Source organism: Macrobrachium rosenbergii, chromosome 52 (assembly GCF_040412425.1).
Source record: "Macrobrachium rosenbergii isolate ZJJX-2024 chromosome 52, ASM4041242v1, whole genome shotgun sequence".
Taxonomy (NCBI): Eukaryota; Metazoa; Arthropoda; class Malacostraca; order Decapoda; family Palaemonidae; genus Macrobrachium; species Macrobrachium rosenbergii.
The window spans coordinates 17,667,866-17,680,365 of record NC_089792.1 but is presented as its reverse complement, the minus strand read 5'-3'; the positions used below and the strand labels follow the sequence as shown (position 1 = coordinate 17,680,365).

The 12,500-nt window shown below is 33.2% G+C and overlaps 1 protein-coding gene across 1 annotated transcript in view; it reads left to right on the top strand.

Annotated features, from left to right (window-relative positions):
* LOC136833899 (uncharacterized) overlaps positions 1 to 12,500 on the top strand; it is a 93,006-nt gene that overhangs the window by 967 nt on the left and 79,539 nt on the right. The window lies entirely within an intron of this gene.

Sequence of the window (12,500 nt, the reverse complement as noted above, 5' to 3'; positions counted from 1 at the left end):
TCATCTTAAGTGCCATTGACGAAGTCCTTCGTCAATGGCTTGAAATACAGTCGAAACCGGTCACACCTACACCACGTTTCTATTTTTCACCTACATATATATATGATATATACATATATATATCTGGCAGTCTTTTCTCCGTCATCTTAAGTGCTTATGCATTCGTGGCCTCCAAAATCTTTATACATATAGACACACACACATACACACACACTCTAGAGAGAGAGACACACATATGTATATAGACCAAGTACAGTGATGCTATATTATCTTGGTGAAATTATCACTTGCTTAAACGATATAATTAATTAATTTCAAGCTCATTAATGATATTTTACTCTGCCAACCATACAACTTCTCAAGTTTCATTCTGCTTTCACTTTAGGATTAAATATTACTGTTCCACTTTTATGACCCTTGTAGAGAGGTAAAAACTATGTGTTTTACAAAGCACATTGTAGTTAGTTCTAATGGTCCTTTGCAGCCTCTTCGATCCCAGACGCACTACTTTCGCCTTTTACTCTTCTATAGTTCTCTTCCAACATAGCTGCCCAACTTCTCTAACTAGAATAAAGAATCTAGTAGCCACTTTCACCAATTATACATAAGCTGATGATAGCCACAATGACCTTTTAAACTTCTCGGCTTCCTAGAAAAATTCTTTCAGTACATTTAGCCCCGTTCCCATTAGCAGGGAATCCCATAGTAGTGTGGGGAAGTGACTTCGATCTGTAAAACTAATTCATAAAAGTCGTTTTGAGGATAACCAACATGATTAGTTCTGTGGATATTAGAGTATATTTTCCAGTGGGGATAGAGAATAAGCATCTGAAAAGTCATGATAATATATCGTCATTTTCAGTATCGAAGAGTTCTGCCTTCAATTGCCAACAAGTACGAAAATAAACAAATAAAAAAATATATTGGTTAATTAAAACAGAATAAATTTATAAATAAATATTTTTAGTTGTAAGAATGCTTTCCCAGGTGTGACAAAGTACAAATTTTAGATATATATATGTAATAATTCCCCTCTTTTCCTCTTGGAAAAAGAGATGTTGCCAGAAGGGTACAAGCTACTTGTTCCTCAGCAATATATATATATATATATATATATATATATATATATATATATATATATATATATATATATATATATATATAATATACTGTATAAAATATATATATATATATATATATATATATATATATATATATATATATATATATGGTACATATATAGTGATTATATATATATATATATATATATATGTGTGTGTAAGATAAGATGACCTTTTTGGTAGTTATTGAAACTAGTGTTGACATAATCATAAAGGAAACAAGTGTACACACACACACACACACACACATAATGTAAGATGAGATGATCTTTTGGTAGTTAATGAAACTAGTGTTGATATTATAAAGGATACAAGTGTACACACACACACACACACACACACACATATATATATATATATATATATATATATATATATATATATATATATATACAATTGTTTCTCTTTGTTATAAACACAAATTTCATTAACTACCAAAATGTCATCTCATCTTAAATTATATATATATATATATATATATATATATATATATATATATATATATATATATATATATATGAGTGTGTGTGTGCCCACTTGTTTCCTTTATGATTATATCAACATTAGTTTCAATGACTACCAAAAGATTTATATATATATATATATATATATATATATATATACAAATATATATATATATATACAGTATATATATATATATATATATATATATATATATATATACTATATATATATATATATATATATATATATATATATATATATATAAACAGAGGTAGGCGATGCCCAGTTGGACACATCAGCGAATGTGAACCATGGAAACCACTCAAAAACTGTAAAACATATATTGGTAGACATGATTTCTGTATCATAAGCCAAACAACCAATGCATACGAACTGTCCAACCTGGAATCATTATTTACTAAACAACTGGTTCCCTAGCTATATACCCAGACCTCCTCCACTCAGCTCTACCTGAGTTAACTTTTTATTTATGCATTCTGTCTTCTGCCTCCTTTGTATAAGGGTGGTTAGCGGTCTTTGGTCTTGCTCTTATGTCGTTTTTGTTTTTTCTTTTTTTTTTGTGAGTGGCATTCTAACTGTGCTGTATTTTATGCGTTTTTTTTTATTTTTAGAGCAATTTTTAGAGTAATTTTTTTTTCACTATTTAACACATTCCCTGATGATGTAATAAAGTTATTGTGAAACGTTGGAAATAAAGAATTATGTTGAATTTAGTACGTTTCCATGGCCTACCTTCGTGCTGATATATATATATACAGACACACACACACACACACACACACACATATATATATATATATATATATATATATATATATATATATATATATATATATATATATATGTAAATATGTGAATGTTTGTATATTTGTTTGTCCACTATAGAAATCCGAACTGCTTGACAGACCCAGGCAAAATTTTGCACGAGGCCTCTATGCCACCCCAGAGAGGTTTATAATCAATCCCCTACCTGTGACAGGCACAGAAACACAGGCAAAACAATGAAATTTTCGTTTTTACGTCACCTTTTCCTTCGGTTTTCTGGGTTTATTCTCATTTTTCACCTGACACTCCACCTTTTCTCCCGGCACTACCAGACATATGATTAACCTATACAATAAATCCAAATCACCTATAACATCAATTTTGCCCAGAATTTACATGAAATTTTATCATAATTTATGAGAATTATTAATGTAATTGTTTATTACTTCAATAAAATCAACACCAAAAACCTATATTTGTTTATTTGTGGTTAACAATCCTCGCCTCGAAAAAGTAACAGACCAAATGCTTCTAGGATAGACATACCCCCTCATTAAAAAATTACTTGCAATGAAATTACCAGCTTTTTTTCAGTGTTAATTTTACCCCAAACGTATCATAATCATACCTTGCCATTAAAATAAAAATTCTTAAGTACCCTGTGGTATTACCATCACCATATCTAACTACTTAATCCACACAAAAAAACCTTGTAGTTATGGGCACAACTTTGGAGACCAAGAAACAAATCCATCACCATCCGCGCATGCGTATTAGCAGACTAAATGCTTCTGTGATAAAACTACCCCCTCATTAAAGAATTGCTCACAACAAAAATACCAACTTTTTCAGGGTTCACCTTAAGCCAAACGTATCTTAATTATACTTTGCCAATAAAATACACATTCTTAAGTACCTTGAGGTATTACCATCATCAAATCAACGTACTTAATCCACTAAAAAAATCACCATTTATCGACAATTTCTATATTAGACCATTCAGACTTCGGCCTACACTTTCCCTCAGAAACATCAGAGGAAACTGAAACGTGTTCGTTAACACGTACAGGAAACCGAAAACAGATGCAGCTCTTTTTAAAATTACAATTGTGATAATAATTTAATATTTACATAGCCAACGGACACTGTATCTTAAGTAGATGCTGGCTAAGACCGACGTCAACATGTACGATATGTCCTTTTTTTTATTCGTTCAAACGCAAACTTCCTAATTAATTCGTTCGTTTCTTCTTCGTTTTTCCCTTCGGAATTCGCTATGGCGACTGCTTTGTGACGTTACGGTGACGTATTCCTTATAAAGTTGGTTTAACTAAGGTCTGTAATTAATTATCATGTACTTAGGCAGTACCACCACCACGCATACCAACTTCACCATACTACCTCTACCAAACATTCTCTCTCTTTCTCTCTCAAGGCATCACTCAAACAATCTGGAGCGGAATTTATCTACGAGGTTTTTAACTATTGTATGTAAATTCATGCTTGCAATCTCTTTTTCCCTCTCTCTCTTTATCAATCTTTCTCATTTATAAATTCCCTTTATGAATGGGGTTGAACACCAAGTCATACCAGAAAAAATCCGAGGTGTTTGCCACTGCAAGTCAATCATTCTCTCTCTCTCTCTCTCCATTTAAATCAGATAAGTGCCAGGATATATGTATACATGCATATATCATGTTCATTTAAAGTAATGAATGCAAGGCAGAATTATTAATCAAAGGAAAGAAAAGTATTTTCAGTGACAGTACACATACTTTACACGACAGAACAATTCAAAGGAGATGAGAAAAATTTTTTCTGAGTTCTTCAAAGTTCTTCCGGGCAGCGCTGGGTTGGTCAGCTAGTATATACTGTATATAATCTGAATTTAACTAAACTTATAAGTAAATTTGTGCTCTATAGAAATCCTGGAACAGCTTGACCAGTCTAGACAAAATTTTGCAAGTGACCCTCATTTGATCCAAGGAAGGTTTTCGCGTAGGTTTCAAACCCGTACCCCCGCCCTCCGGGGTACCTTATTTACTGCGGGTCCCGGCAAAGACCACCCCCTCTTCCATGGGACATTTTGGACCGGTTTGAAACGTGGCGTGTCGGGAACGTAGGTTCGTACACTTTTGCACAGAGAATGGGTGCAGCGGCGGTGGGCATACGCGTGACTTGCTCAGTGTCGAGCAAAGCAGCGCGACTTAGGAAAATTTTTCTGCATCTCCTTTGAATTCTTTTGTTGTGTAAAGTATGTGTACTATCATCGAAAATGTTTTCTTTCTTATGATTAATAATTCTGTCTAGAATTCATTGTCTTAAATAAACATGTTAATCAAAACCACACCACGTGTTACTTTTTCTAGGGTAAATGATCGACTGTCATTCAGAGTTTTCCCCGGTTAGGTATTATATATATATATATATATATATATATATATATATATATATATATATATATATATATATATATATATATATATACATACATATATATATATATATATATATATATATATATATATATATATATATATATATATAGTGTGCACTTGTTTCCTTTATGATCATATCAATACTAATTAATATAACCATAAAAAATCATCTCATCTTACAAAAGAAAGAACAAATCACCCTTTCTGATATATAATAATATCAGCTCGGATATAAATAAATATATAATTCCACATAACTACAGAACAGAAAATATTATATTAAGTTATTAGAGCTAAAAATACTCTCAAGTCGTTATCTCAGTCCAAGATTTCCCTATTTTTTTATAGCTTGTCGTTAGCCAACCGCTTCTGATAAGACTTATTAGTGTACAATAAGAGGAATGCTGAGAGTGAGGTAGCAATATTATTCATATAATGAGCAATGTAAACCCAGCTACCAGTTCCATGGGCTTCTAGAATTTCCATTTTATACTAATTTCGACCTTTTTCCAATTTTATCTATTTTTTCTCCCTCTGCTCTTATGTTTAAATATCTAATTTAGCAGGGAATGGAAGCAGAATCTATAAACCTCTGGAAGAGCTTACTTACTTGATAATGTCGTGTCCACACTAGAATGATTCTAAAAAGTGAGCAACATGAAATGATTTGCAATGGTATATATATATATATATATATATATATATATATATATATATATATATATATATATGTATATATATATATATATATATATATATATATATATATATATATATATATATATATATACACACACACAAACATACATGTATACACATATATGTGTGTGTTTGGCTTCAACATGCATCGTTAATGGCCTGTATGTTCATGTTACTTTCGTACTTGTGATAATGGTCTTATTTACTTAATAAATTTAGTTATCTTACTTCCTGCATTTTTCACTGATCTATTCCTTCATATATATATATATATATATATATATATATATATATATATATATATATATATATATATATATATATATATATATATATATATATATATATATATATATATATATAAATATAATATATATATTATATTATATATATATTATATATATATATATATATATATATATATATATATATATATATAGATATATATACATATATATTACAGATAGGGAGACCGAGATACAGACAGATATAAACATTAACCCATTTCCCTCATGACAGTGCGCCCCTCGTACAAAAACAAGGCAATGGTTAGTTCTTTTCATACATTAAATGTTAAATCAAAGACGAACCTGCTGTGCCGGAAACGTAAAATGCTATTACTTCACAGCCTCAACGAAGATTCAACACCATCATGCCAAAGCCTCAGGAATTCCGCTCCGATGCAAATCTGTCTCAGATATTCAACGAGTTTTAGGAATACTACTCAATCCGTTGACCGACACCATTTCCCCATTTGCATGTTCTATTTTAAGATTTATTTATTCATTACCCTTTCTTTCTTATTTAGTTCCATTAACAAAAACTCTAGTTCGCCCTTCTCTTTGTTACTTGATAACTTTTTCCCGCGTTTCTATTTGACAAACGTATCCATCCTCCTGTATGCTTATACATAAGATCCGAAGAATAATAAGGTCTGTTCACGTGGAGGTGAACAGACAATATTGTTATTTTAGCATTACAGTTATTATTAGTAGTAATATTAGTATCATTATCATTCATAAGAAGATACCCTTCTTATGTACCAAAAATGAAGTCGATTAACTTGAATGGATAGCATTCAAAGATTAAAATGTCTAGATGTGAAAAAGGAAAAGCTCTCAAAATTCCACGGAAATCTCGAGCGGTCGCTTACGCCATAAAGCTGGACTTGAATAAGGCTACTTGCGGCATAAAACCTTTAAAGTTGCTCTTGCACCATCCATATTTTGAGATTATATATGTATGTATGTAGGTTTGTATATTATATATAATATTTATCTATATATATATATGTATATATATACATTTATATTACATTATATATATATATATATATATATATATATATATATATATATATATATATATATATATATATATATATATATATATATATATATATATATATATATATATATATATATATATATATATATATATATATATATAGTACAGTATTCCAGTTACTTCTACAAGCGACCTAAAAAGTATAACAGCTACCTTCACATCCTTGAACTGTTGAACCAAGGACGAAATCGCCTGTGCATTCAACTTAAATACGAGCCGTTTCAAGTATTTACACAAATGGGCTAGAAAATCCTACCTACACAAATAAAAACCCATTGACTGATTATGTAAAACCTCTTTCGCTTCCTTGGATTCATTAGCCGTTCATTCCAGCACCTCTTCCCCACAATCTACAGTAGCTTTCCTATTCTCCGAGTCCCTTTCCTCCTTCCCTAAGCAAGCTATTCTTCTTAATTACTACAAACTTTTCTATCTCATTTGTATTAATTAGTAGTATTTCACCTCTTTAAAGTGGAGTTGGTTCAGCTGTTGACTTCCCAACTTTTGCTTCTAATAACACTTTTCTCTCAGTTTGCAGATATCCTATTGTCGTACTTGCCTCACCTTTCCTGTGATTGAAGTGTTCTGCAATCCTGCCATGTCTACTCTATTTACTCTAAAATACATAAATGAATCAACGATTTCCAATCTTCCTTCATATGTACTCAATTCAATGTTCTGGCTTACATTTACCTTCATTATCTTACTCTTGCAAACACTGGTTTTCACTTTTGTAGGCCTTTACAATTCTTTCCAACTCTTTCACCAGTTTAAGCAGCTATTCTTCTCCATCATCAACTAGCCCTATCACATGCAAATATTAATAATTTCATTCTGCATTCCCGATCCCTCTTCCTTATCCCTCAAACTTGTACCTGCAGCTGGCCTTTACCTTACATTTCTCATCACCCTTTGCATAAGAATATTAAGCTAACACAAAAACATAACACGACTCTGTCTCCGACTCATCTTTACATGAAATCAATTGCTTTGCCACCTAACATTCTAATGCAAGTTTTTTTTTATTATCAGATCTCCTATTGCTCACAACAAATTACCTTATAAACCATGCACCATCGACACATCCCTCTTAATTCTGTGATATTTTTTGTTTCGTTCCATGGATGTTTTACAGAGATTTTCTTCTTATCTCAAACTCATTTGGGAACAGACTACAAGACGAGGCTCTAAATATTACCACTACTGGCCATTTCAAGAATAGATTGGACAAAGTGGTTAATGGATTCTTGTGATTTTTATAAGAATCCTCTTCGGATGGACTAGTAGGTCTCTGAGGCAACTGTATCCATGTAACTCCTGTTATGTTTCATTTTATAAATCAAAATGCTATCATACACATTCCACGGTAAAATAAGTAATGTAATACCTTTACATTTCTTGCAACTGATTCAAAATTTCATTTATACAGAGAAACAAAGTTAAAGTACTAAAAAGTTAATACATTAATATGTACTACATCACTTGTCCTTAGTACATAAGTGCTGTAATGTAACAAAGACGAACCTAAATTATTAACTATTGAATAGTAACGGCAACGATAAGGATGACTGTTCTGCGTGGTGACTTTTTACGAGGAATTGTTAATTTTTATGTATATAACTAAAGACATCTTTATACCTGAGGTAATGGGTTCACTGTACGATGGAACAGGTACTTCTATTGTAGGTCTCTGGGACAAAGGAAGAGAGAAGGACACAACTACAGTTTGCAGATTACACATACAACTTTAATTTATAATAAAGAACCTATGATGTAGACTTGAAGCCTTAAAGTCACTTCATGAAGAGATTTGGAACGTAATTTCGGGGAGAGTTTCATTATATAACTACATCATGTGGAAAACAACTTATTTTTAACACTATTTGCACTCAATCAAATTACCTTAATTCACCATGTTTTTATTCTATCTTAACCAAATACATATGGAAGAAAGAATAATTCTGTGAAATGTAAATATTTTTAAGAACAATGCATAAAAGGATCTCCTTCAATACTGGAGTATCCTTACCCAAACTTAACCCCTTGTAGCAACACTGAATTCCACGGAGCTCCAAAGTTTCTATAATAACGGACTGAACAGGTCCACCCTTAAAACATAAACACATAACTTACGAAAGGAACTGGGGGCTAATTTCCCCAACATCTTTCAAATTTTCACATTAATTCACAGCAGGGAAACACGAGTCAGTGACGGGGATTTGTATATACAAATTAGAGTTTAGTCTTCATAAGAAAATCCAGAGAGTTACGAGTTGAAATTTCTACACTAAAAAGTTCAGAGGACTTTTTCTAGCTTTCACGAGTGAAATGAGTCTCTTTGAGTCTCTAGAATTACAATCTTTTTTATACCATTAACATCCGTTTAATCAGGCTTTAATTTCTCGGTGTATTTTTGTTTAATATTAATTAGGTCGTTTTTTTTTCAGAGAAAAGATATTTCGAGTCCGATTAAAATTGGGACTAAGAATGAAGGTCAAAACTTTTCTTGCCACTCCCAAAAGATTCTATATATTAGAATGGTCAAGATGACGTTTACTTTAACATACTTCTTTAAAAGAGGTAAAAACTAGATACCTTCTTTAACTTAAATCTCTTTCTCTCTCAGAATACATATGAAAGTGCATTTATAAACAGAAAAACATGCACTACACCAATAAATACACGCAGACACACACATACAGTGCATATATACACACACACATATATATACCATGCCATATTAGACAACTGAGGTGGAATTCACCTCAATTGCCCACCCTACCTTTTGAATGTATGACAGAATGCCATTGGTGTTATTAACAAATCATCATCATTTAAATACACACCACACATATATATAGATAGATAGATAGATAGACAGACAGACAGATAGGTAGACAGACAGAGGCACTGATTTCTATTTTATTGAAAGATACAGCTGTCTCATTATCTGTCAAACTGTTTTCTATTTTTCTATAGAGCTTCCTTCCTTTTCAAGTTAAATCAACAGGAAGAACTTCGATTCCAGCAACCCAAGTGAAGCCGTCTATGAATCTAAAGACTAAGGCCAGCGTGAGTAACGCGATAAAAGTTTACAATGAGTTAGTTTTCACTACAAGATACGATCGAAAAGGTAGATAATCTGGGACTGAGGTTTCGCTAAACTTATCTTTCTATCGTAGTAAATACTGCAGAAGACTTTTCTATCGGTCCTTCTATTTCTAGAGTGGTTTTCCTTTGCACTAGTGAGGTTTTCTAGAGGGTCATCACATCACAGGGAGATACTACTGCACTATGAATTCGTGAATTCACTTTCAATAGGTAAAAGGTTTACTCAAAAGCTGTCAATCAGAGGAAAAAGCAGAGCTGCTACTCTGCCAACTCAGTCTCCAACAACAAAAGAATGTGCCACTTCTCTGTATCAGGAGTTACAGAAGCAAAAGTAACGCCCCCTTCTCTCTCTCTCTCTCTGTATATATATATATATATATATATATATATATATATATATATATATATATATATATATATATATATATATATATATATATATATATATATACATATATATACATACATATAAATTTTCCTCGTCACAGGAAGAGGCTGCAGAACGGCAAACAACTCCGGTTCTCATCAAGCCCTTAAGGATGAAGTTACCAGTTCCATACTATTTTTCTTGACGTCCAGCAGAGTCGACTGGCGGCCGGCTCTCCAGGGTCGAATAATGGCTCCTGCTAACGCGACCGCAGTACTCTACCATTCACCTTTGGGATCGTCCTTAAATATACAGTATATATGTATATGTATATATATATATATATATATATATATATATATATATATATATATATAAAATGTGTGTGTGTCGGTGTGGGTGTGGGTGTGGGTGGGGGTGGGTGTGGGTGTGTATGTGAACGTGAGTACATTATATATATATTGTTATATTCTGAGGCCGGTTGGAAGAATGAAACTGGATTTTTTTTTTGTCAACTGCCTTAGGGGCCAACACCTAGAGCTCAGAATATAAGCAATAAGTGTAATGAATAAACTGACTTACCTTGATATTACATCTAAGTGAGCAGAGAAGTGGAGGTCGCCTTTAAAGCCAGTCGGTAATTTTAAATTGAATTTATTTACAAACTGAGCAATCAGGAAATTAATATGAAAGGGCTGACTGAGCAGCAAGCCAGGCACATACAATGTGCAATAAAAGCGAGAAAATACATCGCAAATAACTGAATCCGAAAGGGCTGCAGCCCTGAAATAGTCTGACACGCAAATGAAAATCACTGCTGTTGAGGCTTGTGGAATAATTTTGGGTAGCGCAATTTGACTGCAAAGGGGGACTGTGTCCAGCGCCCCTGGACCGCTGAATATCAAAAAGACTCTTGCACGTAGCAAGATGGCGGTTAAACGTCTAAGGCTATTTGATTCACAAGGGCAGGGGCAGACCACTCGAAGAGCCAGATAACAGGACTCTGGAAGAGAATTCCAGGCTAGCATTCAGATCTAATGACTTTCTCTTACATGAAATTACTTATGCATGAAGGAGGAATTTATCAATTAGATTTAATTAGCACATGGTAACACTGTGGTGGGAATGCTCTAATTATTAACACTGAACTAATTTAATTTGAGCTTGGAACAAGTCATGAGGGCAAATGTGCGTGCTAGGCTGTGGGAAACAAAGGGGCTTTGTTTTAAGAGAATGAAAAGTCGGAAATACTGAAAATGGAGAGAAATTCACGAAAAGGGAAAGATTACTGGCGGTCAATTGCTACTTCAGACGTAAATTACAGCTTCTGTGCATGGAGCTCGCTTGCAAAGACGAATTTCGGCCGCAGAAGTTTCGACACCTTGCCAGCGTAATAGACAGCAAGACCGCACTAACTACATGTGACCTCGGTCCTGCTTGAAGAGTGTGTGTGTCCAGCCAGGGCGCGATGTGTCTCCAATTCGATTCCCAGCGTGGGGCACGAAGACATCGGTCGATCTGTAAGAGCAATATCAGCCAGCAAAAGGTCGAAGGGAAATAGGTCTTATAGCTAAGGCTACTAGGGTCAGCATAGCAGCCCAATTACGGTCCTGGCTAGTCCTTCTGTCCCTAACGGCTTTCTCTCCCCCCCCCAAAAAAAAAAAGTCATACGATGCGGGGCTAAGATGTCAGCATAGTCCCCCAAAATCAGGCGATATGGGGTAGGTCGCCTGCATAGGTTCGCCCCCCCTCTAGTGGAGTCTCCTCCAGCCGCCATTAAATTTTATTTCCTAGCTAACGGGTTGAAGGGACGAATTTTCTAAATACATGAGAATATATGCATATATATACATATATATATATATATATATATATATATATATATATATATATATTATATATATATATATATATATATATATATATATATATATATATATATATATATAAAATGAGTCATTTTATACAAGAAAAAGTCTAAACGTAATTGAACTCCTCGTGCCTTTGGAACTAATGCCCTTTACTTGGTTGCAACAACCAATTAAATCTGGCTTTCAAAGGCTAACTCTGCCTACAGATACACCTGTGTCTCAGCAGTGAGAGAGAGAGAGAGAGAGAGAGAGAGAGAGAGAGAGAGAGAGAGAGAGAGATGAACAAATATTCGTG